Source organism: Ailuropoda melanoleuca, chromosome 15 (genome assembly GCF_002007445.2).
Source record: "Ailuropoda melanoleuca isolate Jingjing chromosome 15, ASM200744v2, whole genome shotgun sequence".
Classification (NCBI taxonomy): Eukaryota; Metazoa; Chordata; class Mammalia; order Carnivora; family Ursidae; genus Ailuropoda; species Ailuropoda melanoleuca.
In genome coordinates, this window is record NC_048232.1 from 49,941,204 (window position 1) to 49,960,074 (window position 18,871).

General features: G+C 38.8%; 1 protein-coding gene across 4 annotated transcripts in view; it reads right to left on the reverse strand.

The window, feature by feature from the left end:
* The window catches only part of OSBPL8 (oxysterol binding protein like 8), a 159,715-nt gene extending 142,271 nt beyond the window's left edge, over positions 1–17,444 (reverse strand). For 2 of the 4 annotated variants that reach the window (XM_034644532.1, XM_034644531.1), the window contains exons 1-2: positions 17,010–17,444; positions 16,218–16,614 (exon numbers count right to left, since the gene is read on the reverse strand). The gene's annotated coding sequence lies outside the window, so the exon portion shown is untranslated. The remainder of the gene's footprint in view (positions 1–16,217; positions 16,615–17,009) is intronic. The other 2 variants (XM_011226764.3, XM_002920648.4) reach the window with 2 other exon arrangements.
* Between the last annotated feature and the right edge of the window lie 1,427 nt (positions 17,445–18,871).

The window sequence follows — 18,871 nt, forward strand, 5'->3', positions numbered from 1 at the left end:
TCTGTCCAGGACTAAAGTGTCTCAGGGTTTCATTCTCTTGGAGCCTCTCCCTCACTTTCAACTACCACTCCCACGCAGTAGCTCCCTATCCATATTACCAGCCTAGAACTCTCTCCTACATTCAAAGCCACATATCTAACGACATCCGCAGAAGTTGAAAAACTTTTAGGATGCGTCAGAACCATTTAGAGGACTTGCTCAAAAAACAGATTTCTGAGCCCCACCTCCAAGATTTTTGATTCAGTGGGTCTGAGCAGAAACCTAAGAATCTGCATTTCTAATTAGTTCCCAGGTGACACACACTTTGAGAACCACTGGCCTACATGATTCTCCCTTAGATAAATTACAGACACCTTACTTTCAACACAACCTCATGGGTCTCCCAGCATCCAGCCTGGCTGCCTCCAAACCATTCTTTACACAGCATCCAGAGTGATCATTCTAATCCTGATCACTTCATGATCCTTTGTTTAAAATATTCTAATGGTTTCCTAAGGATCTTGAGACAAAAATCAAAATCCTTAACATGATCTATCAAGCCTTACATGACCCAACCTTTGCCTACTGCACCACACTGTTTTCCTTTTTTTTTTTTTTTAACACCCCAGCCACAGAGGACTCTTTCAGTTCCTAGCAAAAGCCAAGTTCCTTGCTGTTCCAGGATATTTAAACAAGATGTTCTGCCAGAAATATTCTTTTTTTCCTCAGCTCAAGTCACCTTCCTTGGCTCCCCTCCCCCACTAGGTCAGCAAATTCCTACATGCCCTGCATTTCTTGCTCTTAGCACTCTCCACATGGTAATTACACAGTGAATTGTGCAATTAGTTTACTATCTATTCCACACCTTCCCACACATACAAGCTAAAAGAGGTCACATGTCTATCCAGTTCCCACTGAATTTTTAGCCCCTTGTACAGTGACCTGCGCTGAAATATCTGTTGAATTAATGGTCTTGGAACATTAAGTTATTTTGAAACCCCAAAAGGAAAAGTATTATTAAAAAGGGATTAGAAGCCTTTTTTTTTTTTATACTATCCTCTAATACCTACAAATGAGGAAGCTTCATTAAACTCCACTATCTGGGAGTTTAAAATCAAGAAAAATAGGGGCGCCTGGGTGGCACAGCGGTTAAGCGTCTGCCTCTGGCTCAGGGCGTGATCCCGGCGTTATGGGATCGAGCCCCACATCAGGCTCCTCCGCTATGAGCCTGCTTCTTCCTCTCCCACTCCCCCTGCTTGTGCTCCCTCTCTCGCTAGCTGTCTCTTTCTCTGTCAAATATATAAATAAAATCTTTAAAAAAAAATAAAATAAAATAAAATCAAGAAAAATACTACCTTCAAAAGGTAAAATGAAATCTTTCTACCACAAGTTTCTGTGTAGCCAGATATATAAATTACTGTTTATTAACTGCACTAATAAAGTATTAATATCTAAAAGTTATTCACTAATATGTAAGTGTACAAGGGAGCCTAAGATAATTTTTGCACAAAAATTAATTTATGTGTAAACTTGCATCAGAGTATATTCAGGCTTAGCAAGAGAAGTAGTTTTAGTTCATGCCAAGAAGTGGGATGGGGTAGCTGTCTAGAATTAAACCCGTATGTGGTAACCACAAATTACACAATATTAATAATAACCAAGAATAAATTACCATGCAAACAAATGTCCTATAGATTCTCATCTCCTTTAAAATGGAAAGAGTATCTGCTGTCTATAATTCATTCATCAACTCTTCTTCTCTAAAGCGCATGCTAAGTGAGCACAGCACTAACCTAAGTGGCACATAGAACAGGTGTAACTATCTTAAGATGTAACTTTAATATACTAGAATTTATAGCCAAATAAAGGTTAAACTCCATTCAGAGTAGTCATTTTTAGAGGCTATTTCAAGTTGTCATCACACAAAACAATTTTGGGACTGGTCTTCTCTAATTACTTCCTTAACCACCTTACAAGTGACATTAGGATAACAGGTTTCATTCCTTTGGTCTACTTATTTTTAATTAAAAATGGCATTCCTCATTTTGAACGCTAATTTTATGTTTGGAACTTGGTTCAGAATGACTTCCCACTTTTTCCACAGATCAAATCCATTCTCAAAAGATCTCATTTGCCACCACAGACTGTAGATTAAAAAAATAAGGCAGCACCTGGGTGGCTCAGTCAGTTAAGCATCCGACTCTTTAATTTCCACTAGGGTCATGATCTTAGGGTTGTGAGATCGAGCCTCACACTCGGCTCCACGCTAGCTGTTTGAGGTTCTCTCTCGACCTGCCTCTCAAAAAAAAAAAAAGAATGATGCTGAGGAAGGAATAGTTCCAAAAGTGTTTCTGAACAACAGTGACATTGCTGAAATAAATTCAAGATAACTATGAGCACATCAATTATCTCTTGGACAAATAAATTCTACTATATTTATTTAAAAATTGGTCCCATTTCCACTTTGGGCACAATTCATGGATAGGACTGATCCATGACTTCCGGTTTTCCTAAATAATAGATGCAATAAAGCATAAGCACATTTACTATAAACTAAAAGATTAAGAAATGAAACAAGTTTTAGGAATAAAATCCAGTGGTGTACTGTAACATGGCTTACGGAGGTAATATGGCATATTAAATAGAATATGAATATAAAATGAGATAGGCCAAGGTTCAACTTCTTACTTGGCCCCTCTACAGGATTGAGCATGCTATCTGAACATGAAGTCTGTACATTAATGATACCATCGGTAAAATGGTAATAATGCCATCTATTTCAGAGCTATTATAAGGATATTACACAGTATATTGTCCAATTGGAATTCCAGCCCCTGACATCTTCAAGGAATCCTCAAAAGAAACTAAGAGGCTATGTATTCCAAGCTCTCCATTTTACTAAGACCCAGGAGACTTAAGTGGTTTGCCAAGGTCACACAGTTACTTCATAGGAAAGACAATACCCTTGGCAGGTTTCTTATTCTCCCAGTGCATCTGTTTACTAAATCAGTTAGTGTTTGTAATGTTAATGTGGCTCATGCCCGTGACAGAGGGTCTCAAAGAGGGTTTCTTAGACAGTAATAAGTCAAGACCACTTAAGGGCAGTGCTTACAATTATGATACTGGCAATCACATATTAATAATTTAGTCCTATATATTGAATGTCTCTCTTGGATTTTAAGTCTTTTTTCTTAAAGTTAGGTATTTTAAATTACAGCTAAAACTACCTGATTATGCATAAATTTTCAGTTTTCTTGAAAGGTTCCTTTCTAAGGAAAGTATGCACCTTGTCTTAAATCAAGATACTAGGAAAAAAATAAATGTGTTTCTCATTTTTTAAGTATGGTAACCAGTTATAATAAACCAAAGAGTTACCTAGTTTCCTAAAAGTAAAATTAATGCTCATACTTAAACTAAGAGTTCTTTATCAAGGATCAAAGCTTAAAATGCAATATCTAAAATTAACTCAAGATGATCTCAAAAAATTTTATTATTGACTTTCTTATATTCAATCCCAAAAACAGTTTCTTCATATTTGATACAGACTAAGAATACCTTTCTATCTTGGACATGAAAGAGCAAATGAGTATCTGAGTGCCAAACTCTGGCCTAGATGCTTCTGGGTTTTGAATTCTAGGTATAAATTACCACAACCAAAGTACTCATCATCTTTAATTTATCATGTAAGTAACCAAGACACATAATTACACTTCTGCATGCCAATTCAAAAAGGATCTATGAGAACCAACACAATTTTAATACTTTAAGAATGACTACCAAAAACGTGAAACTATGGAGATAACTCTCATATTAAAATCCTGTCCCAGAAAGAAAACTGATCATTATGACAATGAAAAAATTCTTGAGAATTCCTAAAAAACATATTTTCTGAATTTAATTAAAATCATAATTTGCCTCATAGCCACAAAATGTATCACTGATTAATTTCAACTTCTGAGTTTGAAAAGGCTAATTAAATTACTACTACCATGAATTAAGAGAACAAAAGAAATGAAACTTTACTCATTAAAATACTAAATATGTTAAGTAATCAACCTTTTAAATGAATCTCTATTTTTCCTGAGGAATTTTTTGTCAATAATGACAGCATATTATTATTTTTTTTTAATTCCTACATCGTAATGATAAATTCTTGGGAAAATGAAGATATAGAAACCATAATTTCCCAAACAACCAATCCTTTGAAAATAGTAAAATATTATCTATATAATGCTAAAGATTATACTTTAAAATTTCAGGAACAGTAAGAAAAAGTACCAAAACTATAAACATAATCAAATAATAAAGGATACTGTAATGAGCCAATTAAGAAGGAAATTAATCATGACAACAGATATCTGGAAGGAAAAACGTTAAGGATACATAAAGCAAGAGACCTAAGGAAGGTTAACCGCTACCTAATCTAATCTCTGAATTCTAAAAATAAAGAGTTCCACAGAATGTAAAAGAAATTCACAAAATAATCAGTAAAGAGATACCCATTGCATTAGGGAATACTTCCAACACTGACTTCCTCTATATTAGTCAAATAAAGAAACTGCACAAGAGCCTATTTATTTTCTAAACTACTTTAAATTTCAATTAAATATTTACTATGAAGGTCCTATAATATCTTATATAAATAGGCAAAATCTGGGGCTTTAACAAGCCTTCCGAACACAGCCCTTCTGACAAGATTTCAACTGCAAAGTAGTCAGCATTTCTTAAATCTGGATTGTAAAAACTTCTGATTGCAGGAGAATTATAATTCTAATCATAGACACACATTCCAGCAGTAGAAACCAAAGCTATAGAAGAAAGAATTACAAAGTCTCATGAGAAAAGACTTAAAAAGATTAATGGGGAAATGCAGCAATACCACAGAAGAGAGAAGAAAAAAACAGATAAATTTAAACTTATTTGCCCAGGATAATTTACAATCAATGTGGTACCTAAAGATTCAGGAAAGGAGAATGGAAAATAAAAAAGAGAACAGGTTAAAGAAATTTTATAAGAATGCTGCGAAATTTTTATGAATATAAAATGAAAGGAGGAGATGAAAACTAAGGCCTTTGATGAACAAGCTAGGCAATTTAAATTCGACATTTAAAGTACCAGAGATTATAAGGTAGAAGAAAAAATAGAGAAAAATATCAATAACTACTGAACCAAAGTAGCTGTAACAAGGCAGTGAAGTAAATAAAAAAAGAATAATACTTCACCTATCTGGACACAGTTAAGAAACAGAAAATAAATAAAGATATCTCAATAGTCAAAATATCGCAAGAGCCATGTGATAAAGCTAACAGGCCATTCTCTAGAGCAAAGTCACTATTTTATGCACAATTCTAAATGGTCTTACTCAGTTTCCAAATACCAAAGTAGAAATGTCAAGAGAATCATAATGACATATGCAAATTGGGGTACATGGCAACAGAAGAGGAATCAGAAAAAGTAAGAGGCAAACAAGAATTCAAGAAGAGTACAAGTTTTAGGACCAACAGGCATAAAGATATAAACACCTATATGAATCAGTAATTAAGGAACACCACTGTATTTTGACAGTATCATGATCATAATTCCTATGAATATGCCTGCCTTTAAACAGTTCAAAAAAATAAATTTAAAAAATTTAAAGAATAGTTCAATAGTTCTATATACCTTATGTTTAAGAAGCAGCTAAAAAAGGACTCTAATAAAAAATGGTAGACTAAATATAAAATTTCCCTCCAGTTATTCCAACTATCCCATTGAAATAAAAACAATCCATATGGGGGGGGGAACCCTAAGAGCAAATAAATTTAAAATTGGAGACTGGGGTAGAATGTGTATATGTGAATGTGTATGTGTGTGTGTAGATAGATAGATAGATGGATAGATACAGACAGACTAACAAGCAGAGAAAACTACACCCTTGTTATACCCTATAAGTGATGCAAAAAGGTGAGAACCCGTATGTCTGACAGGACCCCAGAGAGGCATGTTTGCAAACTAAATGATACAGCAAAGGGTGAAAACGGTAGGGCCAAAACCAGTATTAAATATTACTTGACTGTATAAGAACAACTACATTTCCCATCCCCTATCACATTTCCAGGCAGCACTTAAAAATCGGACATTTACCCCCAGGCAATAAATGAATGACTAGAAGACTAAAATGAGGATGCTGGCAAAGTAATAAACCCTTTTCATCTGGCATTTTAGAGGGCCCACAGTCTGGAAGCTAGCTCCTTTCCCTTTTACCCTAAAATAATGTTTGCCAATAGACAGGCCCTACCTACCCTGTACTGCTAGCCCCTTAAGTGCTGTGGCTGGAATTCCTATTCAAATAAAAAACTAGTAGAGAAAACAGTCCAAGGAACAAGGTGGGAGAGGGGAGACCCAGACCAGAAACCTAGTCCTTTCTGAAACATGAATGGACAACCAGGAAACATCAGGCATATTAAGGAAAACTAAGCATGAAAATTAAGAATTACAAAAACAAACATAGAAAGTGGCCAGAGTGGAAAAACAGAAGGAAACATTTTTTTTTTCCTTTAAGATTTTATTTACTTATTTGTCAGAGAGAGAGAGAGCGCGCACACAAACTGCAGGAGCAGCAGGCAGAGACAGAAGCAGGCCCCCCTCGCTGAGCAAGGCACTCAATCTCAGTACCCTAGATGATGACCTGAGCCAGAACCTGATGTGGCACTCAATCTCAGTACCCTAGATGATGACTTGAGCGGAAGGCAGCCGCTTAACTGCCTGAGCCACCCAAGCATCCCCGCATCTTTTAAAAATCTATTGTACATATTCTTTTTTTTTAAATTTTTTATTGTTAGTTACCATACAGTACATTATTAATTTTTGATGTAGTGTTCCATGATTTATTGTTTGCGTAGAACACCCAGTGCACCATGCAATATGTGCCTTCCTTAATACCCATCACCAGGCTAGCCCATCCCCCCACCCCCTCCCCTCTGAAATCCTCAGTTTGTTTCCCAGAGTCCACAGTCTCTCGTGGTTCATTCCCCCTTCTGTTTACTCCCCCTTCATTCTTCCCTTCCTTCTCCTCTCCCTGCTATTCCTTATGTTCAACAAATGAGTGAAACCATATGATAATTGTCTTTCTCTGCTTGACTTATTTCACTTAGCATAATCTCCTCCAGTCCCGTCCATGTGGCTGCAAATGTTGGGTAATCGTTCTTTCTGATGGCTGAGTAACATTCCATTGTATATACGGACCACATCTTCTTTATCCATTCATCTGTTGAAGGGCATCTAGGCTCCTTCCACAGTTTAGCTATTGTGGACAATGCTGCTATGAACACTGGGGTGCATATGGCCCTTCTCTTCACTACGTCTGTATCTTTGGGGTAACTACCCAGTAGTGCAATGGCTGGGTCCTAGGGTAGCTCCATTTTTAACTTTTTGAGGGACCCCCATACTGTTTTCCAAACTGGCTGTACCATCTTGCATTCCCACCAACAGTGTAAGAGGGTTCCCCTTTCTCTGCATCCTCTCCAACACTTGTTGTTTCTTGCCTTGTCAAATTTTGCCATTCTAACTGGCATAAGGTGGTATCTCAGTGTAGTTTTGATTTGAATTTCCCTGAAGGCTAATGATTTTGAACATTTTTTCACGTGTCTGTTAGCCATTTGTATGTCTTCATTAGAAGAGTGTCTGTTCATATCTTCTGCCCATTTTTTGATTTGATTTGTTTCTTGTGTATTGAGTTTGAGAAGTTCTTTATAGATCTTGGATACCAGCATTTTATCTGTAGTTTCGTTTGCAAATATCTTCTCCCATTCCGTGGGTTGCCTCTGTTTTGTTGACTGTTTCCTTTGCTATGCAAACTTTTTATCCTGATGAGGTCCCAAAAGTTGATTTTTTTTCTTTTGTTTCCCTTGCCTTTGGAGACGTGTCATGAAAGAAGGTGCTGTGGCTGACGTCCAAGAGGTTGCAGACTATGTTCTCCTCTAGGATTTTGATGGATTCCTGTCTCACATCAAGGTATTTCATCCATTTGGAGTTTATCTTTGTGTATGGTGTGAGAGAGTGGTCAAGTTTCATTCTTCTGTATATAGCTGTCCAATTTTCCCAGCACCATTTATGGAAGAGACTGTCTTTTTTCCACTGGATGCTTTTTCCTTCTTTGTCAAAGATTAGTTGACCATAAAGTCGAGGGTCCATTTCTGGAGTCTCTATTCTGTTACAATGGTCTACATGTCTGTTTTTCTGCCAGTACCATGCTGTTTTGGAGATCACAGCTTTGTAGTATAGCTTGAAATCAGGCGTGATCCCCCCAGCTTTGTTTTTCTTTTTCAACATTTCCTTGGCGATTCAGGGTCTTTTCTGGTTCCACAAAAATGTTTGGATTGTTTGTTCCAGCTCTTTGAAAAATGTCATTCGTATTTTGATCAGGATGGTGTTGAAAGTGTAGATTGCTCTGGGTAGCATAGACAGTTTAACTATGTTTATTCTTCTGATCCATGAGCATGGAATGTTTTTCCATCTTTTTGTGTCTTCTTCAATGTCTTTCATCAGTGTTCTGTAGTTTCTAGAGTATAGATCCTTTACCTCTCTGGTTAAGTTTATTCAAAGATATCTTATGGTTTTTGGTGCTATTGTAAATGGAATCAATTCCCTATTTCTCTTTCTTCTGTCTCACTGTTCGTGTATAGAAATGCAACTGATTTCTGAGCATTGATTTTGTATCCTGCCACATTGCTGAATTGTTGTATGAGTTCTAGTAATTTGGGAGTGGAGTCTTTTGGGTTTTCCATATAAAGTATCATGTCATCTGCGAAGAGAGAGAGTGTGACTTCTTCTTTGCCAATTTGAATACCTTTTATTCTTTTTTGTTGTCTGATTGCTGTTGCTAGGACTTCTAGTGCTATGTTGAACAATAATGGCGAGAGTGGGCATCCTTGTCGTGTTCCTCTATTTTACATATTCTAAGACTAAAGACAGTATTACAACTAAAACAGAAGAGAATGATAGGAAGAAAAGAAAGAGAGAACAAGAAAATTCATAGATTATCTGCCCCCAAAAAATCAGCCAAAAAAACTAAGGGGAAAAAATTCCCCTGAACATAGAGGAAAGAGAAACACAAGATATGAAAGTAAAAATGAGAGAAAAAGGATGAATCCAAGAGAGAGAATATCTTATTACTGAAGAGCAAATAGACAAAGTGAAGAAAGATATCAAAGACATAATAGATGAGAAGTTCCTAGAGTTGGAAGACTCTCATTTAGACAATAAGGACAACTGAGTGCGTAGAACAAATAACCAAAACAAAATTAAAAACCTTTATTCAGACAGAATAAAGAACAGATCACCTTAAAGAAAAAAAAAAAAGCCCACAGTGAATTAGATGACATATGGCTTCTAATCAGCATCCCTGGATGCTAGAAGACAACCATACAGTGCTTTCAGAGTTCTAAAGGAAAATCACTTGCAACCTACAGTACTGTGCCCAGCCAAGCTATCAAATATGAGAATAGAATGAAGACAACTTGTACATAGAATTCAGAAAATGTGCTTGAAAAAAAGATCAAATAAATTTAGAAAAAAAAAGATCTAAAATAAAATGGATTCAATTCAAGAGTACAGCAAAAGGAGGTTCGCAGAAGGGACTTAAAAGGCAGCTAGTCCAAACTGAGGCAGAACTAGAGGCAACTAGAGAAAAATAGGGAACACAATATAAAACACAATATGCTGAAGAGTTGGGGAGGAAACTATGATAAAGGCATACAAGAAAAAGGGTGGTTAGAAACACCAAGAAAACAGTAAGTCACGTCCAATTTTTTTTTAATTCAATGGCTAGATTTTGAGCAGTTGATAAAAAAAGTAAAATAAAATCCACTAGACCTTGATGTTATTATGGACATGTTCCTTTAGGTGGCCCAAGGGCTGTTTAATACAATCTGTAGAAATCATAATCTGGGCATATTACCCAGCCCAGCATTAACTAATATTTACACAGTCATAATATTTAAACTATTTATTGGTTTTCATCATTTAAAGAGAACCTGTGGACGTGACAGTTGGAGTTACAGATGGGGGCGGGAGGAAAGGGTGTAATGTGTTCAGGCAATAAGAAGTTTGGAAGGAAAAGGAAAGAAAGAGAAAATGGAAAATTCAAATAATGTCTAAATCAATAAATAGGTGTAGATCAACATTCAACAAAAAGCAGTGTGTTTTATAAAAACAACAGAGCTTCCTTTGTTGCATATTCACAAACAAACCTCCCCCATGAACTCCACCCATCTCCTAAGGGAAGAAAAGGTTTTTAAAATAAAGATAAGTGTCTTTCAGCTTAAAATAATTTCTTTCAGGTTAACTCAATTTTTAAGGCAATGGTTTTCTACCAGGGGTGATTCGATTCTGCCCGAGAGGACATTTAACAACGTCTGGAGACATTTTTGGTTGTATAATTAAGGGGAGATGCTACTGATATCTAATGCATAGAGGATCAGGCTGCCGCTATACATACCACAATGCACAGGACAGCCACTCACAGCAAAGAATTAACCACCCCAAAATGTCAATAGTGCCAAGTTGGAGAAACTCTACTTTAAAGGAACTTTTAGACTTTTACAGAAAAATGTTTAGTTTCTCACAGCTCTTCATTCTTATAATAGTATAGTAGGGCATAGTAGGGCATAGTAGGAAAGTTTCCATGGGTACAGGAAGTGTTTATGATTGATCTGAATGTAGAGCCACAGACTGCCCTCTGTGTTCTCATGGGCTTCAGAGGTTTCGGAGAGTCATAATGGCACATGCTGATGATATACTGGAACAACATTCAGGGGATCTATTAACTTGGCCTACCTCAGCTCCTGTTGGTATGAATATTCTTGGGAGCTCAACTACCCATTCTACGCGGCCCATGCTCACAGTAATTTTACACAATTAAAATTTCTCATTAAAATTACAATCTGTTGTGGGTACCCCTCTTTGGTGCACAAACTTTCTTCTACATGGTAATTTAAAGACTCTAGATCCTTCCACCCTCAAAGTGCCCCAAGTTCCTTGGACTGGAAAAAAGAAGTTAGAGAAAGAACACCTGCTTTTCTGTCACTTCTACCCAGAAGTGAAAACACATCATTTCCATTCACATTCCACTAGTAAAAATCAGTCACATACACGGTTCCACCTAGATGCAGAGAGAGATAGCAAGGATAGAGGAGAGAATGACAAAAACATATGCCTGGCTGAGCAACCACTTCCCAGTGTTAACTGTACTACAGAAAGGGGAAACACAAATTTTGGTGGGCATTGAGCTCAATCTGTAGCTGCCCTCCTCCCAATCATTACTGCCTGGTCTCTCCCTTCACAATAGTAACCTAATAACAAGCTTGCTGGCTCCCCCCACTCTGTCAATTTCTATTTCTTACAGTAGGATTTTGTGAGAACTTCTAGATCTCTTTAATACTACCTAAAAACCACGGGAAACTCAAGGGATGCATCTCTGGGCCTTACTCTGCCTCAGTACACCATCTTCTTCCACTACAGGCACAGGTCAGGTACTGGGCAATAAGCTAGTATAAGTGGCTATATGAGTTGTGAACTTAAGCAGTCTAGCTCCACAGCCTGTGTTATTCTGCCTCTTTAAATTTCTCAAATAATAGGTAGTGAGAGTCCTTCCAGGATCAATTTACAAAGCATCCACATCTTGCAAACAATCTAGGAACTATTACAAATTCCTTACTATGATGCATAGCACGATTTTTCTTTATTTCTGGATTGCTGATTTTAAATGTTATTATAGTGAAACAACAGGCAAAATTATACAGTAAGCAAAGCTGGTCTTCGGAATTCCCTCACCCCGCTCTGTACTTTAAAAGTGTACCTGTGTCCTCATGTTCAGGGCATTCCACCTCCTTACTCCTACTCAGTAATAATGTTACTTAGAGTGGACTGCTCTCTCCCCAGATCTACGATACTCCCACCCCATCAAAACTTACATACCCAGACTGCATAATTTCCACAGAAGCCAGAGCCAAGAATTCTTTGTATGAAACCATGTAATCTGATAAACTAGTCCTGCTAATATGTGGCATTTGGCAGTCAAAACACAAGTTACTTTAGTGGTGGAAATTTCAATAGATTCCAATTACATAGATTTGTAACCCTCAAATATCACTGCATAAAACCTATCCACACCATGTCTATGCATCTGTCTTACTCTTAGAAAGTATGAATTTTAAAAACTTAAAGTCACCTTAAAATACCATATCTACTATGTTCTTATATTTCCAGTTTAGTTTGGAATTTCCTAGCGAGAAACTGAATGAATAACAAATTTTTTGTTTTACTATAAACATTTCCAGGATTAAACAAAAAAAAAGGATGCTAAATACATGTGCAATTAAAAAAAAAAAAAAACCTGACGCTACACGGCATCTTTTACAAAGCGCATTTTCATCAAACCATACAACTGAAATAGACTCAGATCATGAAGATCAAGACTTGTCACAAGGGGCAACTGCAAATAAACTATACAAGGCAGTATAACCTGGTGGTTAAATGGACAGGCTCTTAAAGCTCAGGTTAAACTTCTCATTCAAATCCTTTTGGTAGGCTCAACCACCTGCTACTTAGCTTCCCCCCGACTTACATTGCAAATCCTGGCTCCACTATCTACCACTTAATCTCTCACTGCCTGAGGTTTAAAAAAAAAGAAAAAAAAATCTGATGGGGAGGGGGAGGTACTCATTGTGAGGATTAAATGTGATAACACAGCAAATACTTCTAAAGTAGTAAATGACACATAGTAATCAACACATATTAGCTATTATTACTACCAATAATGCCTGCTAAGACACCTGTGGGAACTATAACAATCTCCTTCTGAATCTATCATGTTAACAACCCTAAATCAGAAAGTTTCTCCTTTTTATCTGAAAAGTCTTCAAGCTCAAAACCATTTCCTCTTTTTTTCGGTCTTTTGTGAATATGGAAGATGGTGGGTAAATGGCTTCTTTTTCATTTTAAGACTCCAGACTCTTTTTAGTTTTTTAATAATTCCCTTCCAAATATTATACACAAGACAGATTGCTCCGTGGATTATAAACTCTACAAACAGTTCACAAAGTATAATGAAATTTTGAGATACATAAAAGAACAGCTACCAGAGCAAAAAGCTTAGATAAGAAATGATGCAGAAGTCTATTAGCCTGCTCAAAAAAATACTGAATTCTAAAATAAAGCACAGCAGGTAGAGAGCCTTCATGGTTTATAGTCACTCAAATCACTAAAAACATATAGAGGATACTTCTGGTAATTTTTTTTCCCTTAATAGCAGGAAAATCCCGTTTCTTCACAACAATGAATAGATAGCATGATAGGCATGGGCAATTTCTTCAAAAACAAATTCTGTAGAGAAGAAATGCCCAGAGGCTCAGATTTTCAGCCACACACATCCCTTACTAAAAGCTTTAAAAATCGGAGGCATCTAGCATTTTTTGTGATAACATTAAAGTAAAAAAGTTAAGCTTCATTTCTATCAGAAAACATTATACTTCACTGAAAGAAAACTAAGCATCTAAAATTTTGATACAAATTTAAAGGTAATTTAAAGGGTCAACTCAAAGGTCAAGCAAATACTAGAGTTCATGATAAATACACCAAAATATTTTTTTAATAATCTAAAGACAAAGATCTATTTTTTTTTTGAGAGAGAGAGCGCACACACACACAGAAGGGAGCATGGTGGGGTGGGGGAGAGGGAGAGAGAGAATCCCAAGCAGGGATTGGGGCTCAATCCCACAACCCTGAGATCATGACCTGAGCCAAAATCAAGAGTCAGACACTTAACTGACTGAGCCACCCTGGCACCCCTGACCAAGATCTATTTTAAACAATTTAATGTAAAGTCCTCCTAGGTGTTAGAACACCTCCATATACATTATGTAACTTTATTTCCCAACAACCACATGGGATAAGGATTATTGTCCTCCTTTTACAAATGAGGAAACTAAGGCCCAGTGATTTGCCTACACTTGCATATATAAGATTTAATCAGAAATCCAATTCAAATTTTCTGTCCCCCCCAGTTCGATGCTCTTGTTTTCACTATACCACTATCACTGCCACAATTCAAGTACTCTAAATCTTAATTCTTATGAAGTGTACCAATCTTTTCATCAGGGAGGGGCAACAGTTGTAACGTGAGGAGAAAAATTATTCAATGTCACCACCAAAGGGGAGAAAAAAAAATTATTCATAATGTCACCAAAAAAACCTCACTGTGCTTATTAATCCCACATGATTACCCAGTCCGATGTAAATGCTTTGCTCATGCTGTCTACCCCCTTAAAACACCTGCTTATCTTCAGATATACAGCTTTAAGCAAAACCTAATGAAAGAATTACTTCCCCTAAAAGAGCTTCCCAATTATAACCTGCTCCCTTCCTCCCAATCCAACATCCTTATCATCTCACTCCTTGTATCTATTTTGGACTACATTATCACACACTCTTCTTCGTTCTCCTGTCATATATCTGGAACTACATTTTTTCATTCAGTAACTATTAAGCATAATTAGAGTCAATGGCGAACAAAAAAAAGACAGGCCTTTGCTATCACAGATGACTTACGTCGTTTGCATCTTTTATAAAGATAGTAACATGGGGTATAAGAGTATGATATTCTACAAGGATTCCTTCCCTACAAGGTCTCTGAACAAAGCTTTCTCCCTTGCATACTTGATTACATTTTTCAGGGAGGAAAAATTCCTTCTATCATGTCTTTCAGATGAGACCTTCAACTTCATGCCTTCAAAGAAATATGAGGAAGTGAGGAATCAAGGTAGAAAGGACAGATTTAAAATCTTTCAAGGGTTTCCAACACACGAATGTGAAATGTACATCCACACATTAGTCCAGACATCCCTTCCTGAATTCCATCCACAAGAAAATGATACGTTAGCCACAACTGCTCCAATCAAGCATCTCCACCAATCTCCTTGCACTAATGCAGTACTCAGAGACTTTTCAATTCAAGTGGTATTTATGGATTCATAAAAATCAGGTAGGACCTATGCCTTCTACTTTTGAATCTCCTGATGCTCCAAGATCATTGCTATAACTGTGTTCATCTTTGGATATTATATATATTCAAATGTAACACTTCAGATATTGCTATTAGCATAAGACTTTTCCACAAAATCAGAAAACTCCATCTAAGTATCAATTCCTTGTTCTGTCACTCATGCTCCAAGTTACCTGCTCTTACAGGATTATTTATAAACCAAAACAAGTATCAATGTACTAATAGTACTCACTAAAGAAATTCTGCAATTTGTCTTTTAACAAGACATCCTTTTGCGATGAAGCTTTGGTAAATCATAATTTTATCATTTTTTCTTAAATCAAAACTAAAACATAACTTCATTAGACAGAACTGTATGTTTGTCCCCAGAGTATAAGGGTTTTCAATTAAAAATTGAACCAAGAAACTAGATCTTGCCAAATTTATAAGTGCCATAAACGTGCTGCTGTAAGAAATATATTTGATTGCCTCTAAAATGTAATAATACTCCAACTGAAAAAAGACAGCACCTTTTCCAGATCACAGATACCACATTAATACTCAACAAAAAAGAAACCATGACCTTTTCTAATTAAACAACCAATTCTAAGCAGCTGTGTACAATGTATTGTGGCTCAAACAGTTCACGTGGAATTTGACCGCAACAACCTAATCTCCATAATTAAAGACCTAAAAGGTAGTACTTATGTTTCATCTATTCCCTTTCCCAGTACTTTGAACAGGCATCTTGTAGTCATTCCACACACAGCTGCTATCAAAAAAGGGGCAAGAAATACTTGAATTAGGCTGTATTTTCTATAAAGGACAAACTGCATACTCTTACTCTTCCTTTCCCAACCTGTTTTATAAAACTAGCATGATCTTAACTTCACCGTAAAACAGGTTTCTAGCAAGCATAAAAACTGACCATAGTCTCTCAACATGATCAAGTTTAGACAACAGCTGATGGAATGGAGAAAATCTAAGAAGCAATTCACCCAAGTCTCTCTACAATCCTTGCTTTCCTTGGAATCCTAAGGGAAGCAAAAAACCTTTAAATGATTATCTAAAAAGACCTACTAAAGTGGCACTAATTTGAGGCTAAGTTTCAGGGCAATAACCCTACTATAGTATTCTCATACTAATTAGAAGTCACTGAAGTCCTCTAGCATTAGAAAGGCAAAAACTTCATTAAATTATTTAACGCAAATATACTTACCAGTTAGATAAGTTTTCCCATCTGTTTGAGAAGCCCAAGTTATCACTTCAGACAGTATTCAGATAAAATGAAATTAGGAAAGTTCCCTAACGCAAATGTCTCTCATAAAGAAGAGTGTTAAATGACTTTTGTGAATGGAAAATCTGCATATACTTTTGCTTCACTCAGTTGGTCTTGAGTGGGTGGCTCAACGAACCAGAGCGTGCTCCCTGTGAAGCTCCTTAGAACCTGATTCCACTCCTGAGAAAGGACTACATTTAAAAGCACAGCAAAGGCTTCGTCTTCCTCCTACGTTACAAGTCGGCCACAGGAACTCAGTTTAGCGGAACGACACCGTGTCACTCGGATCTGCAAGGGCGGGTGCGGTCTGCGGTGCGCGGCACTGCCTCCTCCGGGGCTGTCAAGGGAAAACTGGAGCCTCGCCTTAACCGCGCCAAGTGACAAAGCACCAGCTCTCCCCCCGCGCAGGGGCTTCCGGCGAGACCCCGCCGTCCGCCCAAACTTCGGGAAGACGCACTCAGGGCAGTCAGAATGCTCTAACCCCCCCCCGCCGCTGACGCGGCTCTGTAAGGTTTGCACACGCACGTACTGTGGGCCCCAAAACACTCCACCCCCGCCGGCCCTTGGAATCCCCCACTCCAAAAGGGGACAAAGGAGCCAAAAAGGAACTCAGGCGCGTGGAGCCCCCGCCGGCCCGAGCTCAGAACGTGCGGATAAGGGAGTGCAGCCGCCCGGAGGGGTGCAGACCTGTCGCTCCCAACCCCCCGACTCAGGGACCGGCGTGACACTCACCGGTGCGGAACCCCCGGAGAGGCGGGGAGCAGGGGGCCGGTTCCTCCGAGGCCCTGCACGCGCCCGGGCGGACCCCAACTTCTCTCGGCTGCTATCGCCGGCGGTAGCTAGGGCTCGAGCCCAGACCGAGGGCGCTGGCTCGCTGCCGCGGAGGCGCTGCCGCCTCTGCACGCGAGGGGGGCGGGAACTCCGGGCGCACGATCCTCCGGCAAGGGCGGGCTCCTCCGGCAAGGGCGGGTCCACCTCACACCCGTCTGCCCAATACTGGCTGCGGCTACTGCCGCGGTAAAAACTAACACTGCAGCCGCTCGGGCTACCGCTCCAAGCACTGCACGGCCCGGAGCGCGTCGCGGCCTAATGCTGTCATCAGCCGCGTCGCCGCTTCTCTGGGCACCTAGAGCCGCCAAGATCCTTCACATCCGAGCGCCCTCCCCCTCCACGCCCCGCCCCCCAGCTCGCGGGCGCCGGCCAACCCCCCTTCCCGTCACGTGACCGCGCGCGGAGGCGGCCGCGGAGACGCCTCTCCTGCGGGCCGGGAGTGAGTCGCGCGGGAGCAACTGTCAGCACCTTGTTCTGCCAGAGTCTTATCGCCGCCGAATTGGCTCCGCACACCCGAAGGCGGCTTCGGGATCCGAGCCCACCGCCGCCCGCCCCACGCCTGTGACCTGCTAAGGCGAGGCCTTCCGGACCTGTCTTACTGGGCCCTGCCTACTCTGAGGAGACTTCATAATGCAGCTCCCTGGTCAGAGCTTAGGACCCCCACGCCCACTCGGAGGCTCTGAGGCCCGGAGGCCCAAGCGTGACACCCGCCTCCTCAGCCCTGGCTTGGCTAAAGTTTTAGCCAAACATGGGGAAAAAGAAGGCATCGTGGTGTCTGGCTTAAAAAGCAGTAACTATTTATTCCGATTTCTTGTAGCACGTTAATTGTGGCATTTAACTGTTTTCCTCATTAGAGGTTTTTATTTTTGAGGAAAGTTTGGTGCGTTTCAATCACGCTGGAATGAAAATAGCCTAGCAAACTTATTTTTGTTCCTAGTCAGGTTCAGCATCCTTCGTGCCAGTTTTACAGTCATTAAGTCTTACAATGTGTTAGGTTAGTGACAGTTTAAAGAGATAACACAGGATTTTGGCAATTCGTTCCATTTTTAAAATAAAGACTAATCCTTTTTCCCCCCAAGTACCTTAACTTCTGGACATACCTTTTGCCTTCCTTTTAAACCATGGTCGGAGGAACTCTACCCCACCCACCAACCCTGGTGAGGAGAAGAAAAGAATATGCTGGTCATCAGAGGAAAAGCAACAATACAGAAATGAGGGAGGTAGAAAAGCAGAAAGATCATCATCAAACCCTGCTAATAATGAAAGCACATGAGAAAGCTTTCTCAGTTTGTAAGTCATTTTTCCTTCTAGCCCAGAACTGAGGGGTTTTGCTTAAGTAAGTCTTATGCCCTCATTACATTTTCTTAACATGACATCAAAAAGCTTTCTGATCAGCTAGATACTTTGAAATGAATAAGCAATAGAGTTTGTCCTATATAATCGTTATAATTAGTGTATTTTATGGGCACAATAAGAAATCATGGACTTTAAGACTCACCATTATTTCGTGTTACTCAAGACAGAAAAACACTGCCAATTAAACTATGCCATGTCACTGATATTTTTAGGACACATCTTGAATTCAAGGATGTTAAAACGTGAAAAACAATGAGCTTTGGAATCTGTGAGATTGGTAATGAGCTGGTGTTCCAATGAGGAAAAGATTCTACAGGTTCTGTTCTGAAGTCTGAGATATTGTAGTTCAAATAAATATGAGAGCCATTTATTATTCTGTGAATGACACTACTTCAGTAAAGCTAGTA